The following is a 7,154-nucleotide window of genomic DNA, read 5'->3' as shown; positions in this document are numbered from 1 at the left end:
TGAACACATTGAATTCTGTGTCTGCTGAAGTGTTCATGGATAGTGAGAGTAGAGTGCGGCTGCTCTCACTGTCTGTGATCATGGGAAGCTAATCAGATTTTAGTTTATGTTTGGTTATCTATTGTACAATATTTTTATAATTATGTATAATATTTATTAAGTATAACTGTTATGTATAATATATTTTATTATGTATAATATGTATAGTATGTTCTGTATAATATATTTTATGTATAATATGTACATTATTATTATTATTATTATTAATATTATTATTATTTATGTTCTATATATTATTATGTATAATATGTATGTTCTATATATTATTATGTATAATATGTATGTTCTGTATAATATGTATGTTCTATATTATTATTTATAAAATGTATGTTCTGTATATTTATTATTATTATTAAAGTTATAATTTGTAGTATGGTAACTGAACACATTGAATTCTGTGTCTGCTGAAGTGTTCATGGATAGTGAGAGTAGAGTGCGGCTGCTCTCACTGTCTGTGATCATGGGAAGCTAATCAGATTTTAGTTTGTTTGGTTATCTATTGTACAATATTTTGTACAATATTTTTATATTTATATATAATATGTATGTACTGTTATTATTATTATTATTATTATTATTATTATTATTATTATTATTATTATTATTTATAATATGTATATCTTCTATGTTCTGTATATTATTATTATTATTATGTATAATATGTATATTTAGTATGTTCTGTATAATAATTATTATTGTTCTGTATAATATGTATATCTATTTATTATTCTGTATAAAGTTATAATTTGTAGTATGGTAACGGAACACATTGAATTCTGTGTCTGCTGAAGTGTTCACGGATAGTGAGAGTAGAGTGCGGCTGCTCTCACTGTCTGTGATCATGGGAAGCTAATCAGATTTTAGTTTGTTTGGTTATCTATTGTACAATATTTTGTACAATATTTTTATAATATGTATAATATTTATAATGTATAATTGTTATGTATAATTATTATGTATAATATGTTTGGCTTAAATATGGGAAAGGCAACTTTAACTCTGTACTTTGTACACTGGTTGCATTTAGAGCACCAGGTTGTCTAGTTTCTTACACTAATTTTGTTTTCTGTATATAGATTTTTTTTTATATACAGATGTTCAAGCACTGGACAAAATGTTTACATGAAAAATTTCTCCGTTACATCAGCCCAGGTAAGCATGAATGGTTGTGAAGATGTAGCATTTACAACTTTCAATGCTTGCAATTTTGTTTCCCTGCATCTTAAAGGGACATGAAACCCAAATGTTTTATTTTTTGATTCAGATAGAGCATGCAACTTTCCAATTTACTCATATCAAATGTTCTTTGTTCTCTTGAAATCTTTATTTGAAAAAGCAGGAATGTAAGCTTAGGAGGTGGCCCATTTTTGGTTTAGCACCCTGGATAGCGCTTGCTGATTTATTGGCTATATAGCCACCAATCCGCAAGCGCTACCCAGAACATTTGGGTTTCATATCCCTTTTATGTTCTCCTTACTTGGTTTAGGAAAATGGTTACCAGACTGAACAAAGCAGTGGGGGGTGGGGGTTTGTTTGTTAAAATTGCATAAGTCTCATTGTCCTAGCAATCGCGCTTAATGCTAAGTCACTAACGTTCCGGGTTTAAAAATTCACATGGCCCGGGTGGAAGGAAAATCTATATCTCCCTCCCTTCTAAATTCACTTCAATTTTCTCTTGGTATTTCTTGTCAAAAAAAAATACACACATATCCTACACTAAAGGGAGCTAGCTGCTGATTGGTGCCTGCACACATTTGTCTCTTATGATTGGCTAACTAGATGTGTTCAGCCAGCTGCCAGTAGTGCAATATTGATCCTTCAGCAAAGGATAACAAGAGAATGAGGCCAATTTGATCATAGAAGTAATAAGGAAAGTTGTTTAAAATTCTATTACTGTATTTCCAAATCGCAAAAGAAAACTGAAGCATTTGGCATTTCAACTTGTTTTGCTTTTGTCACCATCTCATAGGTTAATTAGTATAGATAAAACCTGAATATTTTATATTTACCTGTAGCTTGTGACACATCTAGAACTCGCCCTCTATATAAACTGTACCTTGTTCAGTTCATTTCCTAACCTGTTTTCCTTTCCAAAAAAATGTATTCCCTATATAGGTGAGCACTGGTTCTGGGATGCTGTAATGATCCTGCAAACTTGCTAACTAAATCCCTACTCTTTGCTACACACTGGCAGGCTTGGTTCAGTCTAGCAGAATATTTGTGTAAAACTTTTTTTTTTTTTTACCCTTTTTGCTTAAACGTCTTTTCATAAGAGCATAATGAGGTAGGCTCAAGAGCGGATGTCTTGAGCATTGTTGCAAACCCTTGTGCCATACAGTGCTTAAGACATGGGCACGTACTTGAGCCTACGGACATGCTCTTAAACAGAAAAATATACCCTGTGACCTTGTGCACGTGCTCAGTAGGGGCTTGCTCCCCAGAAAGTGTGAATATAAAAAGACACTGCAAAATGTGATGTCTTAAAACTGCATGTTATTTCTGAATCATTAGTTTTATTTTGACTTGAGTGTCCCTTTTAATTCTGTATTAGGACAAACGGTTTCAGATCTGATGGAGTTGTACTTTTTAAAGAGACAACCAAATGCTGAATCAATTGAAAGTGATGTAGCATATCTGTAAAAGGCTGACAATAAAATATCACCTCAGTATCTCTGTAAAAAATGACCGTATGTTACCTCTGTCTTTGGTAGCCTCATCCCATTATAGACCAAATGTAAGCATCTGTATGCTTGTCCCAGGACTAGCACGGGATCATGCGCCTTAGATGTCCCTTTATGTACGTTCTCTGCTAAAGAAATTTTACTAATATATTTTTTTTGTTAAATCCCACAAGATAACAGTAAAGTATGAACTTGGGACAGATGATGCAGATGACTCTAAAAGTGGCTTAAAAAAAACGCCCTTTTAAAAAAAAATAAAAAAAAAAAATAAAAAAAAAAATTAAAACATCTTTAACTTTCCAATTTACTTATATTATTCATTCTCTTGGTATCCTTTATTGAATGAGCAGCAATGCAAAACTGGTAACCAGCTAGTTAAACACAGTAAACCAATAACAAAGATTTTTATGTGCAGCCACCAATCGGCAGCTAAATCCCAAATCAATTACACTCTAAATAGCCATCCTTAAAGGGACAGTGTATACCAATTTTCAGATAACTGCATATAATAGACACTACTATAAAGAATAATATGCACAGATACTGATCTAAAAATCCAGTATAAAACAGTTTAAAAACTTAGAAGCTCTCAGTTTAGCACTTTTGATTAGGTTGATTGGGACACCCAGTGAAAGTAGACCCCCTCCCCCTTCCTCGGCATCTGAAAATTATCTTTACACAAACAGAAGCAAGCTGGAGTAGGTATACATCAGTATGCTCATAAAACTTTGGGGCTTGGTTAAAGAAGTCTGAAAATCAGCACAATGTTATTTAAAACTAAGCAAAACTCTAAAAAAAAAAAATGAAAAAAAAAATGTATGGGCTATATAAATGGATCATCTACAAAACATTTATGCAAAGAAAAATCTAGTGTATAATGTCCATTTTAATAATTGCTGCATATCAAGTTGACTTGTCAGCAGTTATTTGTATGTCTGATTCAATTTAAAATTTTGTGAATGAGTTGGTTAACCCTTTTAAGGACCAGGAATTTAAGTCAAAAACTTACCCAAAAGGCCAGAGCATTTTTGTTCCATTTTTTTTTTTTAATTTCTTTTTTTTTATTTGCTATATATGTGGTCATATATAATAATAAATAAAAACAATTACCTTTTCACAAACTTTGGTGTTCTCACTGAAAGTATTTACATATCTCGTATGCAGTAATAACACAAATGGTTGTTTAGAAATAGCAGACCTACATGTCTTTGAAATTGCCTTTTGGTGATTAGGAGGTGTTAATTGCAGCTGCCACCAGACTTTTGAAATTCCTGACAGTGTAGGGGTTAATCATGTAGCTTGTAAGATTAAGTTGGCTGTAGTGTGTGTGTGGTGTGTTTTTTTTTTTTTTTTTTTTTTTTTTTGTGTGCAGTGTAGGATTCACACACAGCTTCCCCCCCCCCCCCCCTCTCCTCGAGTGGGACATTCAGAATAGAGCAATCTCACTGCTGTCGGCTAGATTGCCGCAGAAAGAGCCCAGGACAGCAGCATCCTTTAGGGCTAATAAACTACTGCGCCTGTACGCCACTGTTCGTTAAGGGGTTAAACGGACAAAAATGCATATTGCTGAATGAGTTGATACCAGTTGTAGGTGTTCCCTGATAACATATTCAAATGGATGCAGTTGAGGAGAAAAGTGTACACCATGTCTACTGTATGTTATTCTCTAGGGTTTGTAGGAATAACTTTACATTTTGTTCTATATTCTCACTATTTTTTTTTTTATTTTTTTTTTGCAGGTGTTTTAACAGCTGGAGTACGTGTGTGTTTTGTGCAACTCTGCTGCTCTCACAACTCGTGTACCCATGGAAAGGGATTGTCCTTGGAGTTCCTGTTTGAACTATAAACCTGGCTATTTAATAAAATGCTAAAAAAGTGTTTGATTATCTGTTCTATTAATAAAGCTGTGACTTATCTTACATTTTGTTATAGTTATTTACTTATATGGGTATGCATTAAAGTGATGATAAATCCTACTATTTATGAAACTCTAGAATTGGCATCACTTAAAATAAAGGTGACCATCATTCATCAGTTAAATTTATTTTTTTATTGCCTAAGCGTCTCCGGCCACCCACAGCACAGCTCAGTTTTTCAAACAGCAGAGCTATTGACTAAGGTGGAAATGTCATCTCATTGAAAAAAAACAGCTTCGCCGTGGGTGCTTAGTTTTGTGCTGATGCTGAGGTTAAATGAAATAAAGATGCCTATGCAGCATCAATTATATTTATATTATTTTTCCATCTGTAAAATAGGACTGCTTGGAGAAGGAATGGGACTAAGTGTAACAGCATAGTTTATATAATTTAGGCAATATTTACATAACTTTATACCTGCAACCTAAAAGTAGTTTTATATAACTCAATAGTTTTTGTATAGCTAGTGCAATACTGTACTGCATAAAGGCAATAGTTTTAAATAAACAGACTATTTCTTTCACAACACCCAAAGATGCAGGCAGGGAAAAATGGTAACTATTTCTCCAACATAGGTGTGTCCGGTCCACGGCGTCATCCTTACTTGTGGGATATTCTCCTCCCCAACAGGAAATGGCAAAGAGCCCAGCAAAGCTGGTCACATGATCCCTCCTAGGCTCCGCCTACCCCAGTCATTCTCTTTGCCGTTGTACAGGCAACATCTCCACGGAGATGGCTTAGAGTTTTTTAGTGTTTAACTGTAGTTTTTATTATTCAATCAAGAGTTTGTTATTTTAAAATAGTGCTGGTATGTACTATTTACTCAGAAACAGAAAAGAGATGAAGATTTCTGTTTGTATGAGGAAAATGATTTTAGCACCGTAACTAAAATCCATGGCTGTTCCACACAGGACTGTTGAGAGCAATTAACTTCAGTTGGGGGAACAGTGTGCAGTCTCTTACTGCTTGAGGTATGACACATTCTAACAAGACGATGTAATGCTGGAAGCTGTCATTTTCCCTATGGGATCCGGTAAGCCATGTTTATTAAGATAGTAAATAAGGGCTTCACAAGGGCTTATTAAGACTGTAGACTTTTTCTGGGCTAAATCGATTCATTATTAACACATATTTAGCCTTGAGGAATCATTTATTCTGGGTATTTTGATATGATTATATCGGCAGGCACTGTTTTTGACACCTTATTCTTTAGGGGCTTTCCCTAATCATAGTCAGAGCCTCATTTTCGCGCCGGTATGGCGCACTTGTTTTTGAGGACAGCATGGCATGCAGCTGCATGTGTGTGGAGCTCTGATACATAGAAAAGTCTTTCTGAAGGCATCATTTGGTATCGTATTCCCCTTTGGGCTTGGTTGGGTCTCAGCAAAGCAGATTCCAGGGACTGTAAAGGGGTTAAATATAAAAACGGCTCCGGTTCCGTTATTTTAAGGGTTAAAGCTTCCAAATTTGGTGTGCAATACTTTTAAGGCTTTAAGACACTGTGGTGAAATTTTGGTGAATTTTGAACAATTCCTTCATACTTTTTCGCAATTGCAGTAATAAAGTGTGTTTAGTTTAAAATTTAAAGTGACAGTAACGGTTTTATTTTAAAACGTTTTTTGTGCTTTGTTATCAAGTTTATGCCTGTTTAACATGTCTGAACTACCAGATAGATTGTGTTCTGACTGTGGGGAAACCAAGGTTCCTTCTCATTTAACTATATGTATTTTATGTCATAAAAAAAAAAAAATTTAGTAAAAATGATGCCCAAGATGATTCCTCAAGTGAGGGGAGTAAGCATGGTACTGCATCATCCCCTCCTTCGTCTACACCAGTCTTGCCCATACAGGAGGCCCCTAGTACATCTAGTGCGCCAATACTCCTTACTATGCAACATTTAACGGCTGTAATGGATAATTCTATCAAAAACATTTTAGCCAATATGCCCACTTATCAGCGAAAGCGCGACTGCTCTGTTTTAGAAAATTCTGTAGAGCATGAGAACGCTGATGATATGGTTTCTGAAGGGCCCCTACACCAGTCTGAGGGGGCCAGGGAGGTTTTGTCTGAGGGAGAAATTTCAGATTCAGGAAACATTTCTCAACAAGCTGAACCTGATGTGATTACTTTTAAATTTAAGTTGGAACATCTCCGCGCTCTGCTTAAGGAGGTGTTATCCAATTTGGATGATTGTGATTATCTGGTCATTCCAGAACCACTATGTAAAATGGAAAAGTTCTTAGAGGCCCCGGGGCCCCCCGAAGCTTTTCCTATATCCAAGCGGGTGGCGTACATTGTTAGTAAAGAATGGGACAGGCCCGGTATACCTTTAGTACCTCCCCCCATATTTATAAAATTGTTTTCCTATAGTCGACCCCAGAAAGGACTGATGGCAGACAGTCCCCAAGGTCGAGGGGGCGGTTTCTACTCTACACAAGCGCGCCACTATACCCATAGAAGATAGTTGTGCTTTCCAAGATCCTATGGATAAAAAATT

The 7,154-nt window shown here is 35.2% G+C and overlaps 1 long non-coding RNA gene across 1 annotated transcript; it reads left to right on the top strand.

The window, feature by feature from the left end:
• The first annotated feature begins 719 nt into the window (after nt 1–719).
• LOC128663534 (uncharacterized) lies at nt 720–4,660 on the top strand. Its single transcript, XR_008402878.1, has 2 exons — nt 720–1,212; nt 4,481–4,660. It is a non-coding gene; the product is annotated as an uncharacterized LOC128663534 (long non-coding RNA).
• The last annotated feature ends 2,494 nt before the right edge of the window (nt 4,661–7,154 follow it).

Source organism: Bombina bombina, chromosome 6, assembly GCF_027579735.1.
Source record: "Bombina bombina isolate aBomBom1 chromosome 6, aBomBom1.pri, whole genome shotgun sequence".
Taxonomy (NCBI): domain Eukaryota; kingdom Metazoa; phylum Chordata; class Amphibia; order Anura; family Bombinatoridae; genus Bombina; species Bombina bombina.
The sequence above is the reverse complement of the archived record's forward strand: the minus strand, read 5'-3'. Positions and strand labels throughout refer to the sequence as shown.